This window comes from Alexandromys fortis, unplaced genomic scaffold (assembly GCF_014885135.2).
Source record: "Alexandromys fortis isolate MF-2015 unplaced genomic scaffold, M_Fortis_MF-2015_v1.1 scaffold_167, whole genome shotgun sequence".
NCBI lineage: Eukaryota > Metazoa > Chordata > Mammalia > Rodentia > Cricetidae > Alexandromys > Alexandromys fortis.
The window spans coordinates 2,996,166-3,015,002 of record NW_026068050.1 but is presented as its reverse complement, the minus strand read 5'-3'; the positions used below and the strand labels follow the sequence as shown (position 1 = coordinate 3,015,002).

The 18,837-nt window shown below is 43.6% G+C and overlaps 1 protein-coding gene across 2 annotated transcripts in view; it reads right to left on the bottom strand.

Annotated features, from left to right (window-relative positions):
- Elmod1 (ELMO domain containing 1) overlaps positions 1 to 14,002 on the bottom strand; it is a 53,136-nt gene extending 39,134 nt beyond the window's left edge. The window contains exon 1 of one of the 2 annotated variants that reach the window (XM_050119507.1): positions 13,840 to 14,002. The gene's annotated coding sequence lies outside the window, so the exon portion shown is untranslated. The remainder of the gene's footprint in view (positions 1 to 13,839) is intronic. The other variant, XM_050119506.1, reaches the window with a different exon arrangement.
- Between the last annotated feature and the right edge of the window lie 4,835 nt (positions 14,003 to 18,837).

Here is an 18,837-nt window from a genome sequence, read left to right as displayed (position 1 = left end):
AAAGACAGCCTGGTCTACAGAGTGAGTTCCAGGACAGTCAGGTTTACACAGAGAAACCCTGACTCAAAAAACCAAAATAAATAAATAATATTAAGATTCAACCTGAAGAATTAAATCTCAGTTTAAGATTTTGTGGAATTAATAACAGTTAATATTTAAACACAAGTTGCTAAGAGTTGGGCAACAACCAATGGGTTTTGTCTATAAACAATCCTAGCCACTTCATGAAGTGAATCTTAACTATTGTCTCCACTTTGCAGCAGGGGAAATTGAGCTAGAGAGGTTAAGGGATCTTCCAAGGAGAGTCTATGGTTAGTTAGCACACGGCAGAGCTGAGTTTCAGTGGCACTCAACTCTCTTCTGTGCTGCCTCTAGAAGCCACTGGGACAAAATTCTAGATAGACTTGGAAAAGAGGATGAAAACTCCATTTAATTCAAAAGGGAAAAGCCAGGAAGCAAGCCATCAAGGTGTGGGTCTGAGCCTGTACCCGAAGCTTCATGGCATCCTTGGGGAGCTACCTAGAAGATCGCCTTCCAGACACTTCTGGTCTTATCTAGCGATGATTATGGTCCTTCCAGAATGTAATGAAACAAGAATTGAGAAGACATTCCACAGTCAGGTAGGGACTTCGAAATCTACTAGAAATAGATCTAAGTGTTCCTAGAGAGATGGCTCAGTGGTTACGAGCATTGGCTGCTGCTCTTCAGAGGACCAGTGCTTGACTCCCAGCACCCACATGGTGGCCCAGCCTCACAACCTTCTGTAGTGCCAGCCCCAGGGGATCCAACACCCTCTTTTAACCTCCATAGACACTTCACAAATATGGTACACAGATATACATGCATGTAAGATCCCCCCACACACAAAGCAAATATAAAATAAATATTAAAAAAAGAAACAGTTGGCCAGGTGGTGGTGGCACATGCCTTTAATCCCAGCACTCAGGAGGCAAAGGCGGGAGCATCTCTGTGAGTTCAAGGCCAGCTTGGTCTACAGAGTGAGTTCCAGGACAGGCTCCAAAGCTACAAAGAAACTCTGTCTCAAAAAACAAAACAAAACAAAAACAAAAAACAAAAAAAGGAGAAGAGGAGGAGGAGGAGAAAGAAGAAGAAGAACAAGAACAATAAAAACAAGAACAAGAAGAACAACAAGAAGAAATAGGAAATAGATATGTTTCATTTGACCCACCCCTTCCTCAGTGATGTCATGTTTTGGTGAAAAATGCAAACTGGAGGGAAAACATGAACACTTTAGAAAATGTTCCCACTACCAGATACCTGGAGCTAATGTAGTTGACATTAGTTCCTTTTATGCTTTGCATGCATGCCTGTCTGGGGATGATTTCCAATAAAACAGAACAAAGGCCTATCCAAAGTGAGCATGCCAGCAAGGAACACATCTGCCTGGGACAACAACGAAATGCTCTTAGCTCCAGCACCACGTCTGCCTGCATGCTGCCATAATCTCTATCATGGTGATAATGGACTGAACCTCTGAAACTGTAAGCTGCCACCTCAATTAAATGTTTTCTTTATAAGAGTTGCTGTGGTCAGGCCGGGTGGTGGGTGGCACACGCCTTTAATCCCAGCACTCGGGAGGCAAAGGCCAGAGGCTCTCTGTGAGTTTGAGGCCAGCCTGGTCTACAGAGTGAGTTCCTGGAAAACTAGGGCTACACAGAGAAACCCTGTCTTGAGAAACCAAACCAAACCAAACCAAACCAAAAAAAAAAAAAAAAAAAAAAAAAAAAAAAAGGAGTTGCCGTGGTCATGCTGTCTCTTCACAGCAATAGGAAATCCTAACTAGACAATTAGCAGATTCAGATAATGTCTGTATTTTCGGCCTGCTTCATATTTAAGCAAGTCCTAAAAAGTAACAAATCTATGTAAAGAATGAGAGCCTTGTGATTTTACAAGAATATGAGGCAATAAAATAACAAACTGGATAAAAACGACAAAAAATGGAAGGAACCAGTAAGGTGATGGGGGGATGGGATGAAATGGGGTGAAAAGGAAGAAAAGAAAGAAACCTAAGGCTGTGAGCATCTGAAGTACAGACAAAATGTCATTTGGCTTTCACACAATGACAGAAAACTAGCAATATGAAAAATTACCACCCTGAATGAAAATGGATGAAGAAATCTTTGAAACTGCACAGCTCCTGTCCCCACACGTCGCCCAGCCTACCCCACGAGAGGGGCATGTCACGGATAGCCATCTCCCGAGGCCACGGCCCAGGGCTGTTCTTTCCTCCTTCCTCAGCAATCGTCTTATGTCCTGACACGGCAGCGCGGAAGCGCCTTCCCTACCTCAGGCACGGGCACTCGTCTAGGGTTATTCCGTGATTTAGAGCGACGGCAGTCCGTGCTCGCTGAGGGAGTCAAGGCTGCCCATAAATTTACTCATGGCCTGCTTCAAAAGCGCACGGTTTTCTGCTTTTCCAGGCAGCACACGGTTGGCGACCACAGTTGATGAGATATGTCTCTGACCTTTAAGAGACTACGGGAATTTTTAAAAGTTATAGTCCCTTTGACACAAAGTGTTCTCAATATTTTAGTTGTGAAAATTAAAACTCTAAATAAAAACCATTGTAAAAGGCAGTAGAAAAGTGAGCATAGTTTTTCACACTAAAATGTGCCTTCCTGAGAAACAGAGATTTGCAGTGAAGAAGGTTTGGGTCCTAGGGACTGGAGTACCAAGTCTTAAAAGTATCACCGTGGTGTAAAGAAACCATTTGTTTTATGTACCTATTTTCATATCTTATTTCTAGTTGTGTGTATGGTGTGTGTGTGTGTGTGTGTGTGTATGTGTGGGTGTGGGGTGTGTGTGCGTATGGGCATTGTGTTGGGGTGGGGGTGTGGATGGGTATGCGTGTGTGTATGGGTGAGTGTGTGTATGCATGTGGATGGGTCTGTGTGTGTGGATGGGTGTGTGTGTGTGTGGATGGGCATGTGTGGGTGAGTGTGGATGAGTACGTGTGGGGGGGTGAGTGTGTGTGCATGCATGTAGATGGGTCTGTGTGTGTGGATGGGTTTGTGTGGATGGGTCTGTGTGTATGGATGGGCATGTGTGTGTGTGTGTGTGTGTGTGTGTGGATGGGTTTGTATGGATGGGTGGGCATGTGTGGGTGTGTATGGATGGGTGTGTGTGTGTGTACATGTGTGTGGACGTGAGTGCAGGCGGCCATGGAAATCAGAGGCTTCCTCTATGGCTTGCTGCCTTATTTCTTGCATTAGGTTCTCTCACTGTGAACTTAGAGCTCACTGATTTGGCAAGATTGGACCCAGAACCCTCTTCTTTTATCTCCTGGCTCTGGGACTATAGGCACATGCCACTGCAGCTGGCTTTTTATATGGGGATACAGGCTCAGGTCCTCATGGGTGTGTGGCAAGCACTTTAAGGACTTTTTTTTTTTTACAAGCTTTTTACTCAGAATATGATAGTTTATATCAATAACATCCTAGGTTCAGTGAACTATGGATGGGTGAGCAGGAATAGACTGGTGATTAAGGCATGGTATACTCTAGAGACCAAAACTTTATATATCAAAAAGAAAAAAAAATGTTGCTTCTTGAAATAGTTGAAACATAATATTTATTGTTCTGAAAAGCAGTCTTTCTTATAACCACCTCCCATTTCCACCCTAAAGCAATCTTTGAAATCACTGTGCTCATAGACTCATACATTTCCACATAAGTTTAGACTCCCTACCTCTCCTTACTTATCCCCAGATCACTAGCTCAGGCCACACAAGGTGACTTGTCTCACTAACTCTAAGAGATTGAATAACTATCTCCCCCCTCTTTGTTGTTCACTCAGTGGGTCCTAGAGACCAATAAATGCCCCTGTAGTAGCATAAGATCAGTCCTGTGCTAATCAGAGCTCACTTTTACAGAAACAGAAATTAGCAGGCCATGGAGGATCATACCCATAACCCCAACATTGAAGATGGTAAGGCAGGAAGATCTCCAAGAATCCAAGACCAGTCTGGGCTACTGTCTCAAAAACCAAACCCCAAACCAAACAAACCCTTTCTCCTATTTAAGCAGAAAATGCATTTGTCATGAAAATAACCCCCAGATGTCCAGGTGGACAAGAAAATCAAGTCTGGGTGTTATATAGCGCCCCCCAAATGTTTCCTTAACATGTGACATAGATGCAGCCTAGGAAAGAAGCCTCTGCTGCCAGCTCCAGACACAGGCTGGTACTGCTTCCGCACTGTCTGGCATTGGTAGAGGGGCTTTAATGGCTGGAATCCCTGAAATGGAATTTAGATGCCAGAAAGAGGTCTCAGGCTCAAAAGTGTGTGAAAAACAAACATCTGGCACTTTCAACACCTGTTGTGGGAAGTGGACCTGTTTTGTAATGTAGTAGGGGCCTTGTGATGGCGAATTTTACATGTCAACTTCAACTGCTCAAAAGAGTCCCAGTTACATTATCTCTGGGTATGTCTGAATGTAGTTTCTGGATAAGATCAGTGTTTGGATCCCTAGACTCAACAACCCCAGTATGGGTCAACAGTATTCAGCTGCAATGGGCCTGAATGGAACAAGGGTGGAGGAAGGAGGAAGTAGTTTCTCAGATGATGTCTGAGATCTGGTGTCTTCTTGCTCTTGTGTAGAATCTCAACAGCTTTTCTGGGTCTCTAGTTTGCAGACAACAGATTATGGGCACAACCAAGAGAGCTCATGTATGTGTGTGCACAAATGTGCCTCTTTCCTGTTGGTTCTATTTCTCTGTACAACACTGAATACAGTCACCAATACAGGACAGGAATTTTGAAGGCAATGTTTAAAATGAATAGCAAATGACCATTCTATAGTATAAACAAATGTCTTTGAAAGCCAAAACATGATGCAGAGGGATGCCAGGGACTACACATCCATTGTCACACTCAGTTAGATGCATAACTTAAGACACATGTCTAGGTTTAGGGCTGCTGAAAAGCATCATTATTCAGAAAGAACAATTTCAGATATGAGCTTACATAATTAAAGGATATTCTGGAAATAACCCAGTAGTAGTCACCAAAGAGGTATACTTAACTTTTAATTGATTAATTTGTGATTGTTAGTTGTCTAGGCAATATTAAGCATAAAATAATAAAGTTATATATTTATTTTAAAACAAAGGACAGAGGTAAAATAGTTATCTGCTACATATAGTTTATTAAGTTGAGTTAGTCAATGGCAGATTCATGTGTAAACACCCAGGAACTCAATTTAAAGTCCACAATCAAATTTAGGTGGTGATCTTCAGGTCATCTGAGTCAACATCCTATTCAGAGAAATCATTCCTTCTTCTTACACCTCCCACAGGGGGTTCCAAGGGTGTTACTCTATAGATAGTATGCTGTATATTTGGTTTCTTGACCCTATTTGGTTTGAGCTTAAAACATTGATGAATCCAACCAAAAGTTCTACTGTTCATATTCAAGTGAAAACACTGTTTCCATAATCCAACATTAGAAAAGCTGGTACTTCCACACTCTGGTCTTGGAACTGATTTTAGATCCTAAATGAATCTCATAACCAACCCTTTAAAAATATAATCTTACTCTTGATTTTTTCTGGGCCAAAGGATATCAAATTGAATTATTATTATTATTATTATTATTATTATTATTATTATTATTATACAAATTCTCTACTTTTTGAGATGTTTATGACGACCTATGTAGATTTTGATCATTGATAAAGTTGTAAAATTATTATGGCCAATAAGGAATTCTAAAGTAAACCAGCAAAACCCACCGTCTATACTTCCATATTCTCTCAACACAGTTGGTCAACATGATATCACATCTCAGATTTCAATTCTCTATCACATTCTCAGATAATTGATAGGATGTGTTCCAGAAGGATTCTATATGTATAGGTATTTTTATGAATCTATTATATGTATTTATATATGAACTATCATTCAAAGGAATAGTGGAGGAACTATCTGGTACAGTACAGAATGACAGCTAAGACACAATCATCTGTATCGGTAAATCTTGATCTGTATTTATTGGGCTCACATATTGGGCCATGCACACATTATACACAGGATAGAATATGAAAGCATTCATGTTAGGCATTTTAATAAAGGCTTTTTAAATTATGACTAATGATACATGCAATAGACATCCCAATTAACAGTTTTAATAAGTGTTTACTATTTAAGAGAACCTATGATTAAGCTTCATAACTAAAAGGAATTACTTACATTTTTAAAAGCTAATTTTAATGGATCTTTAGTTTAAAGACACTTTAAAACTCAGACCAAAGTGTCCCACTTTATCTGCAGGATTGATCAAGAGAAATCAATCTGGAGCTGACCAGTTGATTTCTTCCATGGCCAGCTTTGGTCGTGCTTGAAGGTGTTACGAAAGCCACAGGAAGAGAGAAGATGCTAGTCCTGCTAGGACTGGATCCTGCAATAGGACAGAACTGACCTGCCAGGCAAGATACGCTGCTGGCCCCTAGTGGTGTGACTGTTCTGGGGGTGACCAGCGACTTTCTAACAGGATCTTAGGTCTACTCACTGAGGGAATCCATGCCTAGTACAGTAAGCCTGACTCCGAGAGAGTCGTAAGCCACAGGAGGAACCCATCCATCACTGCTGTGTTGCTAAATGGTCATGTTGTCCAATTGCATTCTAAACACTTATGCTATGCCCATAGATTAGCGCTGCTCTCAACCACGGCTACAAAAGCTTCCTTTCGTGATGGGCAGCAGTTGTCAGAGAGACTCAAAACTGGTTCAAGTGCTGAGAATAAGTAGTTATGGGTGCCCAGGCCTCATCAGACAGCTGTATCACCTGCTCCCCTCTTAAGACTCAGGAAATATTGGGGAAGGGGGAGCACAAAGAATGCAATCGCTGGAGGATGGGAAAGAGTGTTGTCAATTGATGTCTTGTGAACATGACATCATCATTGTGCTTCTGAACTCACAGCTCATGACCTACACCAGATCAAGACAGTCAAAATTCCAGGATGATGTGGCAGGACTCAGAGGGCCTCCTCGCTAGCAAAAGGAGCCATTGGCAGTCAACGACGACCAGAGGAGAGAGAATCTTTTGGGGGTTTGGCCACTGACAGGCTGTCCGTGATCCAGTGGGTGGCCCCATACCCACATACAAATGGGTAGCACTAATTTGATTCAGTGGACTGTTAAAAAGAAAGACAGACAGACAGAAAGAAAAGAAAATGAAGAAAAGAAAGGAAGGAAGAGAACGAGAGAGAACTCTGGAGAGGATGTGATGGGGTTTGGTCATAGATGGAGGAAAGGTGGGTTTTCAAAATCTATTGCATGCGTGTGAAATTCTCAAAGAATAAATGAAAATATTCTATTAAAAAATATAGGGGTCAAAGCTGGGCATGGTGGTGCATGCCTTTAATTCCAGCACTCAGGAGGCAGAGGTAGGTGGAACTGTGTGAGTTTGAGGCCAGCCTGGTCTACAGAGCCAGTTCCAGGACAGCCAGAGCTCCATAGTAGAGAGAGAGAGAGAGAGAGAGAGAGAGAGAGAGAGACTGTCTCAAAAACAGAACAAACAAACAAAAAAGCAAAACAAAAAAGTAAAGGGTCTACTACACTACACAACTTTTAGAAAAATTGTCTTTCAGCTTTTGAATAGAATATCTGCTTCATTTAAAAGAAAAAAGAAGAAATGTATTTACACGACAAATGCCCTCCAGTGACTGATTTGCATTTCACATATTTCCGATGCCACCTGGGGGAGAAAAAAAGATGTAGGGAACAGAATTCATGTCCTTGAGGATATCCCTTAAACTAAAACAAACCAAAAAATAAAATAATCTATGAGATAAAGAAATGATTAGCTTCATCATGAGTAAAACCATCAAAACCTTTGGCAAGGGCTGGAGACACGGCACAGTGGCCAATAGCACCTACTGCTCTACCCGAGGACCATAGTTCAATTCTCAGACCCAGGTCAGGGGCCACACAACAGTTGGTTTGTTTGTTTCTGAGACAGGGTTTCTCTGTAGCTTTGGATTCTGTCCTGGAATTCACTTTGGAGCCCTCGAACTCACAGAGATCCACCTGCCTCTGCCTCTCGAGTGCTGGGATTAAAGGTGTACGCCATCACCACCTCTCTAACTCTAGCTCCAGGAGATTCGATGTCCTCTCCTGGTCTCTGAGGACGCTGGCGTTCACACGCATACACAGACACACATATTGTTTTAAAGTCAGCTTTTCCCCACCAAGTTGCACAAGAGAAAACAGGAAGGAGAGTTACAGTAGCTTAAATAAGCTCTTACGTCTGGCTTTTAATTAATAAGTTCAGCCTAATAATTAAAACGGAAACTTCAGTGCAAGAGGATGTGAGAAACTCTGAATCTGTGCCGTTCATTAGCTCGCTTGTGACTGGTCTTTAAAATTACACGTATTATTTCTTTAGTTTGTGGAGTGTGTGTGTGTGTGTGTGTGTGTATCTGAGTGCGCACAGGCATGCACCACAGTGTATGTAGAGAGCAGAGGACAACCTGCTGGAGTCTGTTCTCTTTTTCCATTATGTGGGGCCCAGGGCGGAAGTTGGGTCATCAGGCTTGAAGGTCTTTACTGTCCAGTCAGCTCCACTGCAGGGACTGATCTTTGTTTTTTTTTTTTTTTTTTGTCTGAAACTTTTTCTTTTCTCTTTTTGTTTCTTTCGTTTTCTTTCTTTCTTTCTTTCTTTCTTTCTTTCTTTCTTTCTTTCTTTCTTCCTTTCTTTTTTTCTTTCTTTCTTTTTCTTTCCGGGGTGGGGAGAGAGTCCTTGCCTGGCCAGAAACTCATTGTGTATACTAGGCTGGCCTTGAATGATTGGAGCTCTGCCTGCCTCCTCCTCTTCCCAAATGCTGGGGCTAAAGGTATGTGCATCACTATCTCCAGCTGAGACTGATCTATTAAAGGAGCTTAATAAATTCTACTTATGCAACAACCAAATTGCTTCACCTCAAAAGTGTAAAAATTTTAAAAATTCCAATGTGTAATTATTTCAACAGCATGGGAAAGCATCGTTTAGAGTATACTCTCTTTACATAAGTTTCCAGTTTCTTTGAGAAGAAAGCTGTTCACCTATGGAACAAGGCCTCAAACGTTTATTTTATAGACACAGACATCAGGGTTAGCATCGTATCGTTAGATTTTTACTTTCATGTCTTCCTTTTTACAGCAGAGAAACTGGAGTAAGATACGATGCTATCTTCCCACGGTCAGCACGAGGGGGCTGGAAGGTTACATGCTCATGGGATATGAAAACATTCTGTATGCAGAGTGTTTGATTTCAGGATGTTTACTAAGGACTCAGACGGTGAATGAGCATCTGGCATCACCTGAGGCTCTCTGGGTGATAGCTCACATAAGTCGTCACTGGGGACCACTGCAGTGAAGCTTCCTGTAATAAGCTGTGTGCGTCCACGGGAAACCTTGCTGAAAACAAGACCTAGGCTCTAATTGCCTTGAACTTTAATAATGTCGGTCTGTCCCTTGGCCACAGCTTTTTCTCTCATATAAACTCAGAATTATGAGGCAGGAAGATCGATGTTTGACCTTTTGCAATAAGGACCACTGTAAGTTCCTGAATCAAACTGTTTTCTGCTCTATCTTAGATGATGGTCATTTATTTGATAAGACTAGGGTAATTTTTAGGATTTTGAGAATTTGCGGTAGAATATGAGCTGGGTCTTATGGGTCAGGCCTGTTAATCCCAGTTACTCAAGAAGCTGAGGCAGGTGGGTTCAGAATCTTCCTTGACTACAGAGAAAGTTCAAGGCCACACTGAATAACTTAGTGAGACTCTCAAAATTAATTTTTTTTCAGGGATGTAATACAGCTCAGTACTAGAGTGCTTGCCTGGCATCCATAAAAACCTATGTACACTCCCCAGCACCTTTATATTTTTAAGGAAAAAAAAAACTAAAGTGAGAATTAGCCACACATATTCATAATTAGACATTTGAGGCTGTTCTGAAGGATGATTGCAAAGACAGCTAGGTTTCTTGACAGAAGGGTAATCTAGATCGGCATTCTAGATCAGCACTGCAGTTTTGCCAGTTAGAATCATGAGAAAACAAGCGACCAGTTTCTCCATGAACTGCATGGGTTTAACCTCCAGCTCCCTTGCCACACCCTACCCTGACCCTCAGTGCTAGGACTTTCAGTGTCTTTACAGACACAGCTGTGTTTGCTGCGGTGTTGCCTTGGAATTAATTTCCCTTAGAACACTAAGTAGGTACTCTCTGATACTACAAGCATATGGTCATTTTCGCACAGTGCTATTTCTGTAAGATATACTTTCTCTCCATCCCCAGCATGTGCTTCCTTCAAGACAACTCTCGGAAACAGAAAATGATAGCAATTTAATGTCTTTTCCCACTCGGAGCAACAGATTTGTTAAAACCTAAACATATGCTTCTTATTTCAAGAAAGTGTACCCAAAGAAACTGAATATCGATCGGCATCTCATATGATACATTTAAATGTCTCCATTTATATCAAAGTAAAATTTAAAGAAGCAATGCATTTTGATACTATGTGGTGGCTTTTTTATCTAAAGAGACCAGGATGGCAGTGGAACAATGAAAGAACACAATAATGCTAGTCAAAGGCAGGTGACCTGCTTCGTAAAATGCATTGAGAGGGGCTGGAGAGATGGCTCACTGAAGAAGAGGTTATGAGGTTCCAGGGGACCCAGGTTTATTTCCCAGCACCCACATAACAGCTAACAATTGTCTGTAATTCTAGTTCCAGAGAATCAGTTGCCTTCTTCTGGCCTCCAAGGGCACCAAGTACACATGTGGTGCACAGACATATATGCAGGCAAAATACCCACACACATTTCGAAAAATTAAAAGTTTTTTTTAAAATGCACAGATACCTTTGCCTAACTGTCATTTGCCAATCCCTACCCTTGCCTCATTTCTGCTCCTTCTTCATTGCCATCGGAAACTATTTACAAGTCTCTTGTGGGGGAGGAAACAACATAAAAGTTGGAAGATGAGGAGGAGTGCTTTGAAACACTGTATTCAGGACAGGAGTGTTCAGTGTTTTTAACAGAGGCTACCAGATAAAACTTCTGAAACTGCTGGCTTCATTCTGTTCCCATGTCACTTTCTTTGCTCCTCTTCTCCCACGATTAGAATTCATTCTCATACCTGAGGCCACAGCCCTGTCGGTGCTGCCGGGGAGCTGACTGTTTCGTTCCTTGATGGAGCTATCTAGCAGAATTCTGTGTCTTCCTCCAGGCTTTTACAGTACACACCCCTGACAAATATACACCTCGCACTTCTGACAAAGCAAGTCCTACACTGGCTGATGTGGGGCTTGCTCCATCTCCGGCCCCTGCTTCTTCTCGTCTTCAGATTCTTGGCAACTCTCACAAAGCCTAACAAGTAGAAGCATTCGGGAAAGATGTGCAGAACCGAGAATACTCACTTTCAGGCATGAGCTATTCCCAATAACTCAAGAGCTGAGCTTGCCCCAGATTGTCCGCAGAGCGGCATATGACTTCTGTTCCACTTGGTTTTATCAACCTGTAGGCGACCCAAAAAAGGAGGAAAATACCTTTCCATTATGGGGTTGCCAGGGGAAAAAAAATGCCTGCCCAGTCCAAAGTAAATTTCGGAGAAACAACTAATAATGTTTAAAGCATAATTCCAAATATAATATGTGACATATTAATTTAAAAGAGTATTTGCTGTTTAAATTCACATGTAGGGAGGCAGCCTGAATTTTTTTTTTTTTTTTTTTTTTTTGCCGAATCCTAAAAAATGTTTCAAAGCGTTCTTGGAGGACTTGGGGTCTGCTTCCTTGACACACCTGGAAGTCTGTGTGGGAGCTCTGCAAACTTCCCAACTAGCCAGGTTTTACATCTGTGAATGCAGCTGGGGCTGGTCCTGAGTGATTTGGTGACATGCTTTAGGAACTGCTCCTTGTTACATAATATTTCCCCAATTTTGTTATTTCCTCAGAATTCCCTTATAACGCCATCAACAATTTTTAGCACAGAAGACACTCCAGTGTTGGCTTCAAAAATCTCTCAGAAGCTAACATTCGCGTATTTTCAGTGGAATCCTCAGGACACAATAGAGAAAATGAGCAAAAATTCACCCCAGTGCTGTTTTTCCTCGCTAGCCTAGCACAGCAGCACTCACTGTCCTCAGGCTGGGAGAAGCAGCCAGGCAGGCAGAGAGGGAGCCTGCCTGTGAATTAACTGCAACTGCGGTAGTCTTCTAGGGAGACCCTTTCCTAAATATGAAACATCTGTAAACAGAAGCACCCCAGCCTCTTCCTTGTATGACTTGCAAGGTTGGGAATTATCGCCTCGTTATTCTTCACAGGGAATCTTGAGCTTTTGGTCAACATCAGAATTCCTTAGAGATGGGTCAGATTACCTACCTGTCTCTCACAGACCAGGAGAGGGCTGACTTTGTAGGTCAATGTGTATCATCTTAGAGTCCTGACAGCTATGTAGTATGTCAGCTTGCTGATTTACTGGTTAATTGTGATGGTAACATGAGAGTTACAGCTCAAAGTGTAAGTCTGCTTCAAGCCAGGAAGTTCCCTGCAATAAAACATGTTGCTGTTCTTGACGGCGATGTCTTACAGAGAAAGCATCCTTTTTTTCCCATAAGAGAGAGGTCAAGAAGAAATATCTCACAATAGTGAGGAATAAGGAGAATGTGTGCCTTTGGCAAAATTTCAACTAGACTGACCTCAAAAGGAAACTTCTAGGGAGAGAAGGACTAAGACTGCTGTTACCCCGTGGTATCAAAGACAACAAGGTATTATGACGTTTATCCCAATGTAGGCATGCTACCTGCTTTCCACCATATTGGTAATACCAGTTAAGGACGGTTGTCGAGCGACCGACACAACACGCACACTCACGTTGCTGAGATGCAGAACAAAGACAGAAAGCCTGCCTAAAATCAGTCTCTCCAAATGACAGCCTCAATTTATGACACCAATCTAAAGCTCGCGGGGATTTATGACGTCTTTTTCTCGGTTTGTGGGGAGAAAGACATGAAATTTGGAAAGCTCCAAGCGGTGGCTGAGGCTTCCATCTGTCTGTGTGGGGCAGAAAGGCTCCCACACATATTCATTAAACTTGATCTGAAGCGAGTCTGTGAGGTCGTGTCTGAAATATTCATAAGGTGTGTTACCGGACTCGCCACTTAGAGGTTGAGCAGACACACCAAGAGGGGGAGTAGTCGGTGCCCACACTTGGAAATAAAGGCACTTGGAAAAACAGCATGCCTCGCTATACTGTTCTGTCTTTAACAGCTCTCGGGGCTGTTGTTCTCCGCCTGCCTGTTCAACTGCACCTGCCCCGGAGATGCTCCAAGAGTGGAGTTTCCCACAGTGGGAGGAGGCGCAGCGCGCCAGCCCCGCAGACCTGGCTCGGGGTGGAGACTCTGAGACCTCCGGTCTACAGCTCTGCCACTCTACCGCCTGGCACCGCCCTGGGGCCTGACCTGCAGGGCCGAGGGCTCCCCGTGGGTCAGGACCCTTCACTCGTCCCAGTCAGGCCGCCCTTTGTCCCCGGCTTCGGATCCCTCCCTAGGCACCTGCAGTGGCGTTCAGTCGCTAGGCGACCCGCGCCCCTGGGACCCAAACAGCTTCCAGCTCTGACCCGCAGCGCCGCGGGTGTTAATTTCCAAGCTCAGGATGAGAAAGAGGATTTATAGTCTTGGGTGACCCCGGCGCTCCTGCACCCAGGTAGTGCGCACTTTCATCCACGTCCCTTCACTGTCCCCAACCCTGAGCGTTTCTGCTGTCCCCTACGCAGCTCAGCAGCCGCCTCTCTCTTCTCCAAGGGCATTCGCCCCTCGAATCCTCTGGGGTCGAGACTCACCGGGTCAGGGACAGCGGTGGGCTCAGCAGCTCCGGGAGAGCACCAGTGTGGTCTCCATCTCCGTCTTCGCTCCGGCTACGCACTGGCGACCGTGACCACCGCGGCTGGTCCCTTCGCGGAAGCTGGACAGAGGCGGCCGCGGCTGCCGCACTGGCTGCGGGCGCGGGAGGGGCGGGGGAGGGGCGGGAATCTGGGTCGCGTGGAGCCCTGCAAACCGGGATGCACCCTGGGCGGCCGGCGGCGAGGAGGCGACCGAGAGCAGCTGGGGAGGGCGTGCAGAGGTTTCCCTGGGAGCTAGACGCGGGCGGCTACTGAGCATGCTCAGTCCCGGAACCCCGGGGCGCGGGCGCGGGCGCGGCGGGGAGGAATGAGAGCGTGGCCCGTGCCTGAACCTGGGAGGAAAGGGTTAAAACTGCGGAGTTGCCCGCAGTGGCCCAGTTTAATTGCCCAGGAGTTGACCACCCCTAAAGAAGTCTAGGACTGTGTGAACCTGGAAGACCTGTCAATGGGATTCCTGAAGAATCTAGGGCAAGGTGTGTTCCTCCAACTCCTCCGCAGAGGATTGCCCAGAAGTCAAAGTTTGTTGTTAGCTCATCGTCAACCTCCCCTCAATCCAGGCACCCAACCGTCAGTTGCTTTCCTGTGTCCTCTGTCTCCCAGACAACCTCTGCCTCTCCTGATTTTTGGACAGGTCAGGTCAAGTTGACCAGGAACCAGGTCTTTAATTAGGTGTTTCCCGAGAGCTCAGCCTTCCCAGGTCCACACCTGTATTTCAACCAGGGCTTCGGAAACAACACCTTATCCCAGGTTTAATTATAATGGGATGAATTACACACATCCTGGTTTGCAGTTATTTGGGAAACAGGAATGGCCTAACTCCTAAACACCCCACTCCATTGCCACGCCCTCTCTCTCTGTTGTATTTTCTGTTTTATAAAGAACTCTTCATAGGCAAGAGCTTCTGGACAACACAGAGAAACAGGATGGCCTTTGAAACTGACCATTCCTCACGAAGCTTTGTTTTTGCCCATAGTGTTGTGTTCTCTCTGGTATACGTTGCTTTCTACTCCACTTCATGAAGCCCTACTCACTGTGATCGATGCCACCTTCTCTGAAACTTGTCTCCAAAGCTAGTTAATGTCCCGTTGTCAGAGATGACTTAGGCATGCACCACTGTCACAGTACTTAACATGGTCGGCTACTGCTGTAGAAGAAGGTAAACCAACCAAACCAATTGTTTTGTCCAGCGAGCGAAACTATGTGCCAAGAAAATAGCAATAAAGGCAGACAGGGTTTCCTCCTCAGAGAGCTCACAAGCTGCTGAAAAGGACAGGCAAGCCAGCATAGAGGTAGCACTTGGGAGGCAGAAGCAGGTGGATTTTCTGAGTTTGAGGCTAACCTGGTCTACATAGTGAGTCCAATAAGAACAACAAAAACAGGCAATAAATACCTAAAATAGGAATCATCACCAAGGACAGAGGCCAAGTTGTTTTCGATGTTGCATTAGCCATCAAATGAATCTACAGAGACCTGATTCCTCCCTTGAAAACAGTGGATAAAAGTACTAACAATGACCCACGGCTGGTCCCTGCTAGTTTGTTTTTGCACCTTTGGTTTTTGCTCCTTTCATTTGGTTTAACTGGCTAAAATTGTTCTAATCTCAGACTGTTTATGGAAAGAAGCTGCCATCACCATGTGAGGAGTAGGAGGTGTGTACTGGGGGAGGCAGAGCCTCCGGTCTCCACACTGCTATATCTATTATCTAATTTAAGGAACACACTTGTCAAAGGGCCAGAGTCAACCTAGATTCCCAGACCTTCTAGACTCTTCTTTCACTCTTAATCCCTAAACCTCTCTCCACCTATGCCTTGCATCTATGGTGCAAAATGTATTACCTGACTCTTTGAACCTCCTTGCTATCTGGAAGATTTCAGTATTTTGCTCTGATCCTGTTGTTGTCTGAGCCAGAGAATCAGCCTTCCTGAAGCAGGTGTGTATACGGGTATCCATGGTGATCAATGGCCAATCACCTTGACACTGTACAATGTGAACACCTCCAGGGTAAGGCCTCACTCATCCTTTTATTGTGGAATTTAGCAGATGACTGATACGTTGTGGATCCTCAGTGAGTTTCCCAACTATAGGAATGCTGCTCCCTCCCTCAGACTGTAGTTCATTTTAATGGGTCTTCCTACTAACCCTGGGATGAATTCACCATCATGAAAAAGTCTACTCAGAAGATTAACATGCAATCAACAGTAAAGAGATTGAGATCATGTGATCTATCATTCACAAACAATGCATAAAGAATCCCCAGAGGGGGACCTGTGCCAGAGTCCCAGCAGGAGAGCTGAAGAGGAAGGGGAAGAACTAGAGGCACCTGCCTGTGTCATCCACTCAGGCTCTGTGCTGCCTCACCCTTAGTGATGCAGAGCTCGGTCTCTCTGGGACAGGGGATAAACTTCCTTGATGCCATCACTCACTGAATATTCTCTTTAGGAATTTATTTGACTAAGAATGTCCCCACCCTAGGCTTCTTTCTGTAGCAAGATGAGATTGAGCAATGAGCAAGTAGGAATGTCTCATCTGGATAATTTTGTAGGTGGAGTGAATGCCTTGGTCCATCTGTTTATTTTCAGTCTAGCCTGAGTATTCTCAGTCTAGGTTTGAGTTTTGTGACTTAGAGAATTGGGAGATAATCCATTGATGAATTTTCTTAGTTAAAAAAGAAATCCCTGGACTTAAAATGATTTGGGTCTTGTTTAAGTTTGCTCAGTTGTGCAAAGTTGAGAAGTGAATAGAAAAATCGCTTTGCTTTGTAGTAGAATGGGTTTTCCAGGCTGGGGAAGCTGTGGGTACAACGCTTAAGTGGTACAGGACTCACCGTGCCTGTTAATATCTCTAAGTATTATCAAGGATAGTGCTGGATCCCCAGATGGCCAGGTCTGAAGGACTCATTGTCTGGGGTCTCCATGTGCTCTTTTTTTTCTTGACAATAAACTTTATTACATTGAGTTTGAGATAATTCATTCAAAACAAGGTGTCAGTTATATATATATGTTGAGTTAAGGAAAGACTCTTAGCCTAGGAGTATGGATTTGAGAACTGCCACACATATATATAATAAACTTCAGTCTTTTTTGGCAATTTATCTTGTGCTGGTCAGTTTGGTCAGTACCTCTTAGAATGTCATTACATTCGGGCGGGGTTTTCTAAGCTTTTGTTTTTAAAAAAGGGAACAAACTGTGCTTCCAAAAAATATCCTTCTCTGTATATTATCTGTATCAAGAATATTCTCTGTATATTATCTTTATTTTTTATTGTTTTTATTGAGCTATGTATTTTTCTCCCCTCCCCTTCCTTTCTCCCCCCTCCCCTTCTACCTTCTCCCATGATTCCCATGCTCCCAATTTACTTAGGAGATCTTGTCTTTTTCTACTTCTCATGTAGATTAGATCCAAATATGTCTCTCTTAGGGGCCTCTTTGTTGTCTCCGTTCTCTGGGACTGCAAACTGTAGGTTGGTTTTTCTTTCCTTTATGTTTAAAAGCCACATATGAGAGAGTACATGTTATATTTGTCTTTCTGACCTGTTTATTTTGAGGTGAAGTCTCCCTGTGCAGCCCAAGCAGGCCTCAAACTCTCCATCATCTCGCCCTGCTTTCCAAACACAGGGATGGCAGCCCCGGACCTGGAGACTTAGCCAGAAGTAGGACCTTTTCGCTTTTTTTTTTTTAATTTCAAAATTCAAGATTTCTGATTCTTTTGAATATCTATGCAATTCCCTGTTAGGTGAGTAAACTTTGCAGGTAAAGTTTATTATAGGTAGTGGGGCCATGAATTTGTTTTTTCTTGACAGCTTGTGGTAGAGAGACATGAAGGGGATACGGAACATCCATTCTTTGTCATGGTGGTTCTTTGGGCAGGGAGAAAATTTTGATTTGGATTTGTTAAAAATTTCATAAATGTCTTAAGATATATCCAGAAAAGTAATTAAAAGGCCACATCATATAAGCTATCACATATTATACTGGGAGCAGAAAGATACAGTTTGTATCTCTATGCTTATTTTTGAAATTTAAATTGTACTCTATGTTGATGATGATGAGCCATGCTGGGCTATATATGTGTGGCTATTTTGCCTACACGCACACATATGTGCTTGCACATGTACTACAGGTGCTCAAGGAGGCCAGAGAAGAGTACCTAAGCCTTGGAAGTCTAGTTAGAATTTCGTTTTGAGTCATCATGTGGGTGGTGGGGGCCAAACTTGGGTCCTTTGGGAGAGAAGCAAGTGATTTTAATCGCGGAATGGCCTCCAGCCCAGCCTTAATTACTTTAATCAACATATTTATTTATATTCTTGGAACTAGGTTGGTAGTCTACGCTAAATGTTAGATGGACGAGAGATAGATGTGTAGATGGTGAGTGAACAGGAGAAGAGGGAGGGATGAGTGAATGACGCAGCCTTCCTGACGCTATTAAGATTTCATATCTTTTCTTTCATTGTCTGTATTTCAGAGGACATGTTTCATTCTCTCTCTCTCTCTCTCTCTCTCTCTCTCTCTCTCTCCCTCCCTCCCTCCCCCCCCCTTCCCCCCCCCCCTCTCTCTCTCTCTCCCTTTCTCTCTCCCTCTCTCCAGGGTCTCACCATATAGCATTGTCTGGTCTAACTGTCTATGTAGACCAGAGGGCCTTGAACCTACGGAGATATGTCTGCCTCTGCCTCCTGAGTACTAGGCTGGATCCCTATAAACACACACAAGTGCATGAACATGCAAACCTATTTATATAATTTGCATCTGATGTAAACACACACATATACATTACTATATATGTGGGGACATTTCTTCTACTAAATTCTGAAACTAGAGAAGGTGACTTCAACATCTTTACTGTTAGTCAACACTTTGGGGTGCTATATGCTCCATTCTGGTGGGCACTACGAACATGCAGATGAATACATGAAACTCGCCCTCAAAAGGCTCATAATCTAATA